Source organism: Cajanus cajan, chromosome 3 (genome assembly GCF_000230855.2).
Source record: "Cajanus cajan strain Asha chromosome 3, NIPB_CcT2T_4, whole genome shotgun sequence".
Lineage (NCBI taxonomy): Eukaryota > Viridiplantae > Streptophyta > Magnoliopsida > Fabales > Fabaceae > Cajanus > Cajanus cajan.
In genome coordinates this window covers 44,627,054-44,642,320 of record NC_138519.1, presented here as the reverse complement: position 1 = coordinate 44,642,320, position 15,267 = coordinate 44,627,054, and the positions used below count along the sequence as shown (strand labels likewise).

At 40.0% G+C, this 15,267-nt stretch overlaps 1 long non-coding RNA gene across 1 annotated transcript; it reads right to left on the bottom strand.

The window, feature by feature from the left end:
• Positions 1 to 7,354: 7,354 nt before the first annotated feature.
• On the bottom strand, positions 7,355 to 11,133 carry LOC145956562 (uncharacterized). Its single transcript, XR_014432808.1, has 2 exons — positions 8,553 to 11,133; positions 7,355 to 8,456 (listed from the first exon to the last, which is right to left on the bottom strand). It is a non-coding gene; the product is annotated as an uncharacterized LOC145956562 (long non-coding RNA).
• Positions 11,134 to 15,267: the final 4,134 nt, after the last annotated feature.

Below are 15,267 nucleotides of genomic sequence, written 5' to 3'. Positions count from 1 at the left end.
TATTGGGAGGGATGTATGAAATGCAAACCTAGATCCCTCCATGATCTTTGATAAGAATGCATGATATGAGATGATGACGATGAATATGCATGCATTGTGTTTATTCAACTAAGCATTATCATGTTTTTAGGATGTCCCTAAGATGATGCATGATATTGCTTGGTTTGGATAAATAACCCTTTTTTCCTTTTTTTGGGTATTTTGTTTTTTGTATTTTTTTTGGGTGAAAAGGGAAACTACCTACATGAATGTGATGAAGGTAGATGTTAACACCATGCAATGGAAGATTCTTATTCCTATTTATTTTTATTTTAAAAGAATAGGAATGTTGTATGTTTAAAGAAATGCAATGTATGCTCAAACAATTTCACATAAACAATGCACAAACAATTCACTCATCCACGAACAGTCACGAGCGAATCACGAGGTAGGGGTATCCTGCAGAAAAGTGCATATTCAAGTCGGTTCTAACTGTTCTCACCGGTCTGAGGCCCCCAAGGTGCCCCCAAGGTGCCCCCATTATAGGGACCCAATTCCTCTCGTCGTAAGCCGATGGAAAGCTCCAACGCACTGTCGGATTCGAGTTCATGGTTATCACCTTGAGTGATGCTTTCCGACAACGGTCTACGGGCACCTATAGACCCATTCGACAACCGGCCGTACTAACATCCACTCCCTATGGCTTACCACTCATGCCCCCGGGTATAGAGGGAACTGTTGTGTGCAAAGGTGTGTGTGCAATTTATATTTCAAACAATTGCAGAAAATTAAACAAACAACAGTTATTAAAGCCATATAAATAAACATGTTATCATACAAGCAAGGGGTAATGAAGTAATTTTAACTATTATTTGTTAAAAATAATCTGTCACTAAATGGGACTGACTCTCGAGGCCAAATTCCCCAGTGAAGTCGCCATCTGTCGCCACCGGCCCGAAACGGGCTTTCGGCATTCGCGAAGGATGGTTGGACTCTTTTATTTGTTTAAAAATATGGATTGCTAGAATGACTTATTCTCAAACTGAGACCTTGTCAAACGAGCAATTTTATTAAAAGGCTCACCAATCCATGTTAATCCCAAGCGGGACCCTCCATGGATTAGCGGTTTTCATAAAAAGGAAGGGTTCATGGAGTCGCCACCAATGTTTTACTCAAAACATTGGAAAAAGAAGTTTAAGGCAATCGATTCAAAAATCGACTTCGGCCATTACAACCAGAGTCGGGTAAGGGAGTCGGTTACGCGTGGGGAACGTGTTAGAACCCCACAGCGCCCCTTTCGGGTTCCCTATGACAGATTATTTAAAAATAATAGTGCAAAATTACTAAATTACCCCTATTTATTCTAAGCAATTATAAATTAACTATCTACATGATGACAGTTTAAATATGTACACACAGAAAGCGGTAAAAGAAGGGACTTTAAAGAGATAAACCTTTGAAGCGTGCTTTCTTATATATCTTGACAGAAATTGGGAAGCTTTTTGGCGTTCTCTCCCTCTACAAGACCGCTCGCTCCCTCCTAAAAAATTTTAACTATGGAAATCCGGAAGATTTCCCTTCGACTAGGTTCGAGACTCAAGCAAATGGCTCGTGACTCAAGAACTTCGTCGGATCAACTCTCCGAGTGATTTCTAGGCAGAGCACTGCTCAAAAAAACCCAGAATACTCAAGAAGAGGGTTAAAACTCAGTGTGTAAGTGTCAAATGACGTCCAATTGACGTCATATTTATAGGGATGAGGCGCAATACGGCCTCTGGGGGTCAATACGGTCCGTATTGAAGTTTTGAACTACAATACGGCCGTATTGAATTGAATACGGCCGTATTGAAGTTCAAAAAACCTCAATACGGCCGTATTGAAGTTCAGTGCAGCCGTATTGAAGTTCAGTGCAGCCGTATTGAATTCAATGCAGCCGTATTGAAGTTCAGAAACTTCAATACGGCCGTATTGAGTTCAGTGCGGCCGTATTGAAGTTCAAAATGTTCAATACGGCCGTACTGAACCTCTGGGAGGCCGTATTGGGCTTCATTCCTCCCACTTTTCTTATTTTAGCTATCCTAAGACCTCTAGACCTATAGAGAACCCTCCTTGGGCCTTCTGGAAGTCCTTCTGGCTGATCTTCCTTCAGTCTTCGAGAGTCTTCAAGCTTTATTTCAGACCCGGACAATTTTAGGGGTCTACATTGACTACTTCACCAAATGGGTAGAAGCGGCATCGTATGCTCATGTGACCCGAAAGGTGGTAACATCCTTCATCAGGAAGAACATTATATGCAGATACGGTATTCTCGATAAAATCATCACTGATAATGGATCTAATTTGAATAACAAAATGGTGGAAGAACTGTGCCAGGAATTCAAGATCCAACACCACAACTCTTCCCCATATCGGCCAAAGATGAATGGGGCAGTCGAGGCATGAGATGGTTGTCTCATTTAAAGACTGGCATGAGATGTTACCCTTTGCTCTTCATGGTTATAGGACTTCAGTACGCACATCTACAGGAGCTACTCCATTCCCCCTCATCTATGGGATGGAGGCAGTTCTACCTGTCGAAGTCGAGATACCTTCGCTAAGGGTAATCATGGAAGCAAAACTTTCCGAGGCAGAATGGGTTCAAAGCCGATACGACCAATTGAATCTTATCGAAGAGAAACGGCTGAACGCCATATGCCATGGTCAAGCCTATCAGAGGAAGATCAAAAAGGCTTTTGACAAGAAAGTCCACCCTCGAGTCTACCATGAGGGAGAGCTGGTAATGAAGAAATTGCTACCAGCTCCAAAGGACAAAATCGGAAAGTGGGCCCCGAATTACGAAGGACCATACGTGGTAAAGCGAGCCTTCTCAGGAGGAGCATTGATCCTCACGGACATGGATGGAGAAGAACTTCGATACCCAGTCAACGCTGACGTGGTAAAGAAGTACTATGCTTGAAGACGTTGCTTGCATAGGCCCGCTAGGATGAAAACCCGAAAAGGGCGTCCTAGGCAAAAGTTAGGGCAAAATAAAAGCCCGCCAGTACAAGGGTACTAGGCAAAATAAAGGCGAATTTATCCCCGCTAGGATACGTCCTAGGCAAAAATTAGGGGCAAAAGAATAAGACACAAAAACAAAGCAAGCAACGATCACTTGAATCGAAAACCGAAAGGCGGTTCAAGTGATTATCTTCTAGAAGCAAGCGTCTTGCAGTATCTACACTCCTGGCTCAGGCATCTCACCCGAAGCAATTAGGGGAACGTAAGAGCAACAATTACAGATATAATTGTTAAGCCTGATGTATATAGCCTACCCTGGCCAGCCATTCTTCAGAAATTCCTTTTGTATATCTTTTTGTAAAACCATTTGTGAATATCAATAAAATATCTATTCATTTCTCTTCTCTCTTGACCATGTGATTATGCCTCTAAATTGGTGTTTCTAAAAAAATTGTACGAAATTCCTTTAATAATCGATCAATAAAGAAAGTTGGAGGGGTTCCTATAAAATCCGTAATCTCCTGCGTAAAAGGCTCACAAAAATATTCCCTCGCGTCGACGACAGAAATTCCTCCAAGAAGAGGAGGATAGGGAGAGCCATTCATTTTTCTAAAAACATTAACAAAATGATTAAACTTGCATTTGTGCATCACACACACATTAGTTGCACATTCAAAGACCTTATCATGAGGCAGTCGCATAAAAATAGAAAAATAGGAAAAATTTGTTGTGGATGACAGCAACCAACAGAAAAAGCCGAAATCAACGAAAAAAGGCAAAATTCAGAAAATCCAACAAATATACAGAATAACTGAGCCTGGAGAGGCTTGCCAAAATAATACTCCCCAGAGACACCTCAGCTTGCACTCTTGGGCCGAATTCCCAGTGAAAGCTATCAAGAGCAAGATCAGCAAGATTCCCCAACGGAAGCATGATCATCCAAACAAAGTATCCAAGTCAAAGGACTCAGACTTCCTCAGTGGAAGATAGCTTTCCAACTCAAGCGACGAGTGAAGATAAGCCTGAAGAGGCTTTCTAAATAATACTCGGGATACACAAGATCCTCAATCCCAATTCGCCTACTCAGAGGCACTCCTCCAAAAAAGGAAAATCCAAAAAGATCAAATACCCATTCCCCAAGCGGAATTCGGTATTCAACCAAACGCCGAACGTCAAGATAATCCGCCTAACAGAAGAGGCCAATCAAAATCACAACAGAATCCCCCAGCGGATAACAGCCTACGCAGAGGCAACAAAACCAGAAAATCAAAAGAGTCACCCGAATAAGGATAACCGGGATACTCCACCACCGTCGAAAGGACGTCAGCCAACCATAAGGCACCGCTCACATCAGAAAGAGCATCTTTGTGTCTACATCCCCAAGGAATCAGAATTTCCCCAGTGGGCACCAACTACGCAATGGAAAGTTGGGACACAAGAACCTATGAGTAACTGCACATCCCCTAGACGGATCCCTGCGTTATCCAGCTCTCAGCGGCACCAAAATCAAAAACAACCGTCGAAGCAGCATCGTGGACTGTGGAGACAAAATCATCACAAATCCCTGGAGAGGGCAAACTCACGCTACCAAAGTGACCAGAAGCACGGAGGTATGCAACCCTGGGGAGGGCAAACCGCAGACCCTGGAGAGGGCAAACTCACGCTACCAAAGTGACCAAAAGCACGGAGGTATGCAACCCTGGGGAGGGCAAACCGCAGACCCTGGAGAGGGCAAACTCACGCTACCAAAGTGACCAGAAGCACGGAGGTATGCAACCCTGGGGAGGGCAAACCGCAGACCCTGGAGAGGGCAAACTCACGCTACCGAGGTTGTCAGAAACACCGAGGTATGCACGAGCCTGGAGAGGCGACGACTAATACTCAGCTACCCCGTCGTCAGAAACACGGAGGTATGCAGCTACCGAGGTTGTCAGAAACACCGAGGTATGCACGAGCCTGGAGAGGCGGTACTCAGCTACCCCGTCGTCAGAAACACGGAGGTATGCAGCTACCGAGGTTGTCAGAAATACCGAGGTATGCACAAGCCTGGAGAGGCGGTACTCAGCTACCCCGTCGTCAGAAACACGGAGGTATGCAGCTGCCAACATCGTCAGAAACATGGAGGCATGCAGACCCTGGAGAGGGCAAACTCACGCTACCGAGGTTGTCAGAAACGCTGAGGTATGCAACGAGCCTGGAGAGGCGACGACTAACACTCAACCTGGAGAGGCCACTCAACAATTTTCCCACCGGAAGACACTACAAGTCAGAAGGATGGCTTACTTCCCGGACAATTGGGTCAACTCCTTTACTTGTCAACCGGTACACCAAAAAGCCGTTCGACTAAGTAAAGGGGGGCAGTTGTAGACCCCTAAAATTGTCCAGGTCGGAAATAAAGCTCAAAGACTCTCGAAGACCGAAGGAAAGTCAGCCGGAAGGACTCCTGGAAGACCCTAGGATGATTCTTTGTAGGTCTAGAAGTCTTAGAGTAGCTTAGAATAAGGGTGTGCGAGGATTGGAGCTCAATACACCCTCCTAGAGGTTCAGTACGGCCGTACTGAGCCATTTGAACTGCAATACGGCCGTAGTGAACTCAATACGGCCGTACTCAAGTTTTTGAACTTCAGTACGGCCGTACCAAATTCAATACGGTCGTACTGTAGTTCAAAAAACTTCAGTACGGGCCGTAGTGAAATCAATACGGCCGTACTGAAGTTTTTGAACTTCAGTACGGCCGTACCAAATTCAATACGGCCGTACTGTAGTTCAAAAACCCAGTACGGGCCGTATTGACCTCCCAGGCCTTATTGCGCCCCAATCCTATAAATAGGACGTCATTTGCACGTCCTCACACACTTTTTCCATACTTTTGGACCCTCGGGCTGAGTATTCTGGGGTTTTTGAGCAGTGTTCTACCCTATAAATCTCTCCGAGAGCCGATCCGACGAAGTTCTTGAGTTCTGAGCATTTAGCTTGAGGATTCGAACTAGTCGAAGGGAAATCTCTTTGATTTCCGGAGTAAAAATTATTTTTAGGGAAGGAACGAGCGAGCGTGTAGTGGGAAGGAGCGCCAAAAAGCCTCCTAACGTCTGTTTAAATATATAAAAGCACGCTTCAAAGGTTTCTTTTCCAAATCCCTTCTTTTACCGCTTTCTGATTGTTGCATTGCATATTTAGAATTTTCATCATGTAAATATTCCACTTATAATCGTTTCTAATAAATAGGGGTAATTTAGTAATTTTACACTGTTATTTATGAGATAATCCGTCATAGGGAACCCGAAAGGGGCGTTGTGGGGTGCTAACACCTTCCCCGCACGTAACCGACTCCCTTACCCAACTCTGGTTGTAATGGCCAAGGTTGATTTGCGAAAATCAATTGCCTTATCCCTTTTTCCAATGTTTTGAGTAAAACATTGGTGGCGACTCCAAGAACCCTTCTTTTTGCGAAAACCACTAATCCATGGAGGGTCCCGCTTGGGATTAACATGGATTGGTGAATCATTTAATAAAATTGTTAGTTCGATGAGGTCTCAGTTTGAGAATAAGTCGTTCTAACAATCCATCATTTTTCAAAACTTAAAAAGAGTCCGACCATCGTCGCGAATGCCAAGGTCTGTTTTGGCGGGTGGCGACAATTGGGAAGGATCATGGTTGGGGATTGTAAACCTTTTTTTTAGGAAAGTGATGGTGAATGGTGTTTGATGGAGTCTTGGAATGATGAAAACTCCTTGAATATTCATGCCAACTCCTTCTTGTGTTCTTTGAGATCCTTCAAGGAGATGAATGAAGAAGAAGAAGGAGCAAAGAAGGAAGAAATTGATCTAAGCTCTTCGAATGGAACAAGACCACCTAAGCTACAAAGAGAACTCTCATAAACTCTTAAAGAATTCTCTTTAGCAAGTGACCGAGACTTTGAATGAGAAAACTTTTGAAAAACTAAACTCGCATATATGCTCAAAGTGCGGTAAGTTACATGGACCTAGTGTATATATAGGCCAAAGAAGAGTACCAAGGAAGCTAGGTTAAATAGAATTTAAACTAACCATGGTATGGTGAAGTTTAAACTCTAGGTGCCAAATTTGAATTTGAAAATTCAAATTGGACATTCTCCCTAGTTTCTCAGATCCTGATGGAGTCAAGTAGGTGAGATGGAGAAGATAATCTTCCTTGCTTGAATCCGCAATGGATATTGCCTTTGAGACCTTGATTCCAGCGAAATGAAGAAATCAAGAAGACAAGATTTGGAGTTCCAAATCTTAGAAGGAAGCACTCAAGCTAGGAGTGCAAAGGATGGCTCACGGTTTGGCTTTAGAAAGTGAAGGATTCCTAAAGCTAACCTAAGAACCTAGGTGACTTTGGGGAGAGAAATATGAAATGTATTCAGAAGAATTCTCAATTATGCTCATAGTGTTTACAAAGAGTGAAGGAACAAGCACTTATAGATCCTAGAAGCAAGCTAGGTGGCGCCAACTTCACTAGCCAATATTGGAGCCAAAAATTCAAATTTCAAATGGAAATTTGAATTCAAATTCAAGTCTCCATGTGCTTAGTCCGTGAATATGGGGCTGCCATGCATCTAAATGTCATTTAGGGGACATTTGAAGTGTATTTGGAGCTGCACATGTTCAGCCATGCTTGGCAAGAAACATGTGATCCAAATGCATCTCAAATGACTACTAAATGAAACCTAGATTTTAGCTTCTTGGTCTATTTTAGTATTCCTTCAATATTCCTATGATAATGGCCTAAATACAATGGCCAAACATATACAAACATTAGGAAATAATAAAAGAAACAAAATGAGACCAATATTGGGTACCAAAAGCCCAAAGGCCCATGAAGCCCAAAACTAGGCCCAATAAGCCTATCACTAGTGGAAAAAAGGCTTTTAAAATCGGTTATTTTGGACTTTTAAAATCGGTTATGGAACCGATCTTAAAAGAGCCGATTTTGAAAAGGTGGACTTTTAAGATCGGTTATCAACCGATTTTAAAAGTAGACTTTTAAGATCGGTTGATTTATAACCGATCTTAAAAGTCTTGACTTTTAAAATCGGTTATAACAACAACTAATCTTAAAAGTCTACTTTTAAAATCGGTTGTTATATAACTGATCTTAAAAGTCAAGACTTTTAAAATCGGTTATGAAACAACCAATTTTAAAAGTCTATTGAAATAAATAAAAAACAATTTAATATGAATCTACGCTTTTCCATGTTGTAACTTGTAACATCTACATTTTGCCTCGACCAAACTAAGATACAACGCTGTCTGACACCATTCTTGAATCAACCATTCTTTGAATCAATACAATCATTTTCAAACGGATAGTGAAAGATAGAAAAGACTAAGCTCACAACAACCCAAAAATTAAATAAATAAACTACCTTATTTGGCATGACCAACGTGGAATCTCCCTCACGAACAGAACCAGATTCAGCTTTGCCCATGTCTTTGAATTTGTCAAGAATTGGCATCCTGCAAAAGTCAAAAGCTCAATCTTAGCAAAAATATTGAACTTCAAAAACAATGAACAAAAGTGGGGGGGTAGCAAGATGGTCAGAAGTGCAATACCTGAAAGGACCTTTGGGATCTCGCAAGGGAACTTCAATAGAATCAAGAGCCTCAAATAAGCAAGGCCCATTCCACCATGGACAAATGCTTTTATCCATTATAGTTTTAATCTTTGTACCCATTAGACCAGATATTGGTAAAAACAAGACATCTGTTAAATAAATAATTAGTAAAATAACATCACTTACACAATACATTAAACTGGTTGAGATCTATGCATAAAATATTAGATAGTTGCTGAGAAATTTTTCCAGAAACAAGGTAGACTTTTTCCCACACCATACAGATAACTTGTGGAACAAAAAAAGAATAACCATTGCACAACCTCCCCACTCTAGACGAGAACAAGCTTAAGAGAGAATATAACACAGTCCTTCAACCCATCATATACCTAATGGCACACCAAAAGCAAGGAAATCTTATTAAAATTGCATATAAGCAAGCACACAGTGTAGGCTCATCCAAGAGAAATTTTTGTCATAATCAATTATTGTCGTAATCAATTATAATTAGAATAATTTTTGTTTGGATACGTTTGCTAAAAACAATTTTAAGATATTTAATTTTTTTTGGATACCAAAAAAAATAGTTTTTATATAGTAAATTACAAAAAAGATATTTACATTGGTGAAAGGGAAAAAAATAGAGAAATTTCCACGCACCAACCCTTAAGATATAGATCATCTTTGAATGCTTAAAAAGGAGTTAAATAAGAAAGACAAAACTTTATAGCAGACCTCAATTGTATGACACCCAAAACTGGTATATTTATAATAGATAAGCACATGCAAACAAGGAAAATCAAGCAATTGGCAAGGAGCTGGGACAGTCACCAACTACATAACACATTATCAAGGGCAGTGTAAATTAGGTGGACAGTTTTAGAATATATTATACAATTACTAATCGGTATACAGGCACTTACACAATTATGATGTAGAGTGTATATGTCGATATTAGCAGTCAGTAGTGCAAAACACAATCAAACCAGCTTACACAAGTAATTATAATAGGCATTACAATGAACCAAAGAAACTTGATATTAGTTTGAGACTCAAATCATTAACTATATAAATAAAACTAAGTATAATTGATTATATTTTTAGGTTGTTCAAGTTAGATTTTCTGCAGCATATTCATTGAACTAATTAAAGAAAAAAAAATCAATGGAAGAAAACTATTGTAATGCCTTAAATTGAAACAAAAACACAGAAACAAAGGTAAAGAGGTTGTGCCTGATCAAAAAACAGGGAGACCTTCCTTTAGACTAAGTTGAAAAGTCACGACATGTCACTTTGATATTATTAAATGAAATGCTCAATTTAAGCTTTAACATACCCACAGAATGAAAAGATATAAGCATGCAAACAACAAATGCGCTAAAAAAAAACCTCGGATTTATAATATAATAGAAATCCAAAAGTGAAATAGGACTAGGTAGGAAAAAGTATTAGAACATTCTATGAATGGGAACAAAAGTATATAAAATCCTTAGTTTGATAGGATAACAAGATTTATGGTATGTAATACCACCTGTTGCCAGTCCATTTGTGGAAATACTGCATCATAGACAAGAAATAAGTTCCGTCATAATCTAATCAAGACAACCCAAAGAAATTTAGTTTTTAGAAAAGTAACACTCTTCAAAAATTATATAATAAGATAGTTACAAACCTCGTGAGGAATAACTCCTAAAATTGCAGCATAACCTGCATCAGTAGCTGTTTCTACAAGCCAATATAAGCTTTGAATTAAAAATCTGCAAACAAAAAAAGGAAATTATAAATGTGCAAAGTGAATAAAGATAACCAACAGAGAGAAGCTGACAAGAAGGGGACTTACATTGAAGTTCTTGTTTTCCATGGCACCTCTGTCCAATACAATGTATGTAGGGTCATGTGACTAAAATCTCAAAAAATAAAAAGGTAAATGAAAATTACATGTTAAAATCTGGGACAACAAGCACATTGAAGAGATCCAGGTCATATTCAAGTCCAAAAACCTGTTTGGAAAGCATGTAACAAGACCGCAAATTTCTTCAGAATTTGAAACAAAATATACTGCAATCAAAGAAACCCATTTGAACAGATCATTTCTCTTATTTTTGTCCTAGCCATCCTTATGTATATATCTTCATCAACTTCAATCAATTCCGAAGAATGAACCTCCTGACTGGAACGTAAATCAACATGAGTAATCCATCGACGCCGTGTTCATCTCCACCACCACCCACACCACTGGCGGCGGCACCAGCCGCAATACCTGTGCCAGCCTGTTCAGGAAAGAGAGGCGCGAAGCAGAGGATTCATTTGTAGGGTCCCTGTGAAGGAGATTCTTGGGAGGTGTGGGTTCCTTAGGTTTAGATGGACGGGAACGAGTGTTGACGGAAGAAAGAGAGGTGGCGGTGGTGGTGGAAGAAGAAGAGAGACGTGCGTGCTTTGGTGGAAGGAGAAGGGGTCTCTGTGTTATTCGCGAACGTTTCTGCATACCCGAACGGAGAGTTGTCTCTTTGCTAACCTGAACGAAGAACACCCCTTGCGAACACGAACGGACAACAAAAATTTGAATGGAGAACAACAGTAGAAACCCTAAGCACGAATGAAGGAAAGGGCAACGAAACCCTAAGCACGAACAAACGAACATAAAAGAACGAAGCAGAGAGTGGAGGCCGAAATTGTAGAAACGGAAAAGGATATTTAAGGTCGGTTATCTAAGAACCGATTTTGTATGTTACATACGAAATCGGTTCCTATATAACCGATTTTAAAAATAGTAAAAAAGACATGATTTAAAATCAGTTAAATTGTGACCGATTTTAAAAATAATTTTTAAAATTGGTTATATTTGAACCGATCTTTAAAGTTGTGCTAGACATACCTTTTAAGATCGGTCATAAAATAACCGATTTTAAAAGTACTTTTAAAATCGGTTAAATTTAACCGATTTTAAAAATGTTCATATTATTTACAAAATTGCCACTGCATCACTTTTAAGATCGGTTATCCTGTAACCGATCTTAAAACTCCGATTTTAAATCCAATTTTTGCACTAGTGTATGGCTAAAAAATGCTAATCTATGTGGTCCAAAATACAAGACCAAAATATGTGAAACCTATACTAATATAATATGTACAAAATATAAGAAAAATGGATTTATCAAGAGATGGCCCATGTGAAGCTCAAATTGGGCCTTCTAGGCCCATCGAGCCCATTGGGCCTTGACTGGCCCAAAACTTCATGTCTAGCCCATTCCTCTTGGTTCCTTCAAGATGTCACCTCTTGGCCTCCTTGGCATGATTCCATCAGATCCTCCCTTGTGCTACATGTGGAGCTTGCATCTTAATGTGATTTGATTCACATTTGAGGTGAATTTGAGTCACACCATGTGCACCACCCACATGGTCAGTCACATGACTCTAAATACACCTTAAATGTTGATGGAATCATGCCTAGGAAGGCAAGAGGTGACATATTGAAGGAGCCAAGAGGAGTTGGCTAGACATGAAGGTTTGGGCCAGTCAGGGCCCCATGGGCCTGATGGGCTTGGGAAGGCCCAAGTTGAACTTTTCATGGGCCATATTTTGTTATAGCTATTTTCATATGTTTTGTATACATCATGTTAGTATAGGTATCATATATTTTGGTCTTGTATTTTGGACCACATAGAGTAGCATTTTAGGTTTTAGGCTTGTTGGGCCTAGTTTTGGGCTTCATGGGCCTTTGGGCTTTTGGTACCCAATATTGGGCTCATTTTCATTCTTGTAATTTTTCCTTTCCATTGTATTTGTTTGACCAATGTATTTAGGTCATTAGATTAGGAATACACAAGAATTACTTAAATAGGTAAAATAGGTTAAACTAGGTTTAATTTGGAAGTCATTTAAGTTACATTTGAGTCACATGTTTAGCACCATGGGTGGCTGAACATGTGCCACTCAAATTAACCCTAAATAACTCTCAAATCAAACCTAAATGCATCTAGGCACCTAAATTTTCGTACTAGCACATGGGAGCCAAAATTTGAATTCAAATTTCAAGTTTGAATTCAAATTTTGGGCGCCACATGTAGCCTTGGATTTAGGCGCCCAAAGTTGCACACTTGGAACCCTACTTAAGTGATTCTTCCACTCTTTGTATTCACTTTTGATCATAATAGAAATTTGTGAGCCTTTGGCCGAGTTTCCTCTCTCAAAAGTCCCCTAGAGTTCATCTTCAAAACCTTAGGATTCCACCTTAGAATCCTCCTATTTGAAGTGTGCTTTCCATTGATGCTTGAGCTTGGATGCTTCCTTCCTAGTTTAGGTTGAGTTCATCTTGAGTTCGTAGCTGGCAAAGTGTTCATGAGTGAAGAATCAAGTCTCCATTGAAGAAGATCCGGCCTAAGCAAATCCGTGGAGAAGATCATCCATCACTTCTCCTAGGTTTGCTATCATTTTTGGTATCAAAGCAAGGTCTTCAAGGAGATAAGTTATGAACTGGGAAGGCCCAAGTTGAACTTTTCATGGGCCATATTTTGTTATAGCTATTTTCATATGTTTTGTATACATCATGTTAGTATAGGTATCATATATTTTGGTCTTGTATTTTGGACCACATAGAGTAACATTTTAGGTTTTAGGCTTGTTGGGCCTAGTTTTGGGCTTCATGGGCCTTTGGGCTTTTGGTACCCAATATTGGGCTCATTTTCATTCTTGTAATTTTTCCTTTCCATTGTATTTGTTTGACCAATGTATTTAGGTCATTAGATTAGGAATACACAAGAATTACTTAAATAGGTAAAATAGGTTAAACTAGGTTTAATTTGGAAGTCATTTAAGTTACATTTGAGTCACATGTTTAGCACCATGGGTGGCTGAACATGTGCCACTCAAATTAACCCTAAATAACTCTCAAATCAAACCTAAATGCATCTAGACACCTAAATTTTCGGACTAGCACATGGGAGCCAAAATTTGAATTCAAATTTCAAGTTTGAATTCAAATTTTGGGCGCCACATGTAGCCTTGGATTTAGGCGCCCAAAGTTGCACACTTGGAACCCTACTTAAGTGATTCTTCCACTCTTTGTATTCACTTTTGAGAATAATGAAATTTGAGAGCTTATTCAGCCAAATTTCGTTCAAGAGTCACCATGAGAGAAAGCTTCACCTTAGGAACCCTTCTAGGATTTCCTCCTCTTTGAAGTGAGCTTTCCCTTGCACCTTAAGCTTGGATGCTTCCATCCAAGGCTTAAACCTTCTTCCTATCTGAGAATCTCCTCCATCTAGTGTTCATCATGTTGGTTTCTATTTCCTTGAAGAAGATCCATGCATAAGGAGAGCTAAGGAGAAGAACATTCATCACTCCTCCTTACCATTTCCATCAAATGTGTTTCAAATTACACTAAATTCAATCTTTCAAGTAAATGTAATTTTCTAGACACTAGGTGGATGAAATACAAGGCCTAAAATGAACCTAATCTACTTGGCCAAAATACAAGCCCAAGTGGGCTAACCCTAATCTACATGGGCTTTAGTGCACAACCCAACTAAAGAGTACTATGGGCTTTTCCTTAGAGTAAGCTCAATCCTCCTCTAGTTTTTTGGCCATAGCCTAGTGATTAGGCCCTTGGCCCATGCACCTCCATTAGTGATAGAACAAGCTTGAAGAATGGTTGATGATTCTTCAAGTTCCATCTTCAATCCCTTTCTTCTCTTGAGGTTAGACACGCCAATGATGAAGTAAAAAAAGATGAAAAAGTTTCAGCCATAACAAAAAAATTCAAGGAAACCTAATAGGAAGAGTGTTTAACAATTTTCCTGACAAACTTTTCTAATGTGACATAAAAGAAACCTAACTCTATGAAATTTGCTAGAACTAATAGCAAATTAAGAACTCAAAGATGTAAATTGTTCCGGTATGCCTAAAAGTCCCACATCGCTTAGGAGTCGAGGCTAAGGGTAGTTTATAAACACTCTTCCTCCTTAACCCACCGAGGCGCCTTTTCAAGGACAAAACCGTGACGGCCCAACGAGCGCCAAAGCGGACAATACCTCGGATGTGGTGACCCTAACGATGACAGCGGACTTACGGTAGGAACATTGGCGCTAGAAGGAGGGCCCAGGCCACTCTCGCCCCTTAGCATCGACTGAGGGGCTTGTTCCGGTATGCCTAAAAGTCCCACATCGCTTAGGAGTCGAGGCTAAGGGTAGTTTATAAACACTCTTCCTCCTTAACCCACCGAGGCGCCTTTTCAAGGACAAAACCGTGACGGCCCAACGAACGCCAAAACGGACAATACCTCGGATGCGGTGACCCTAACGATGACATCAGACTTACGGTAGGAACATAAATCAAAAGCACATATGGTCAGGTTCAAGATTATAAAACAAAAAACCACACCAAATGTAGACACAAAACAACACAAAATTAAGGTTCAACAAGTTAGTCTAGGATTCAATGACATGAAAAGGACTACACATGACTCTAGACAAAACATATGATTCAAACACAAAACACATGCTATTCAATGTTAATATCCAATCACAAATTCAGTTTATGGATAGGCAAGACTCAAAATAAAAATAAAAAGCACAAGAACAATGAAGCCTAAAGTAAAACCGGATTAGTTCAAGAATTAAGGAACAAGCAAAAATAATGAACCAATCAAATCATGTGACATGTGGATCCATCAAATATATGTGGAAAAACTAGATACATACAACAAACACAATCAA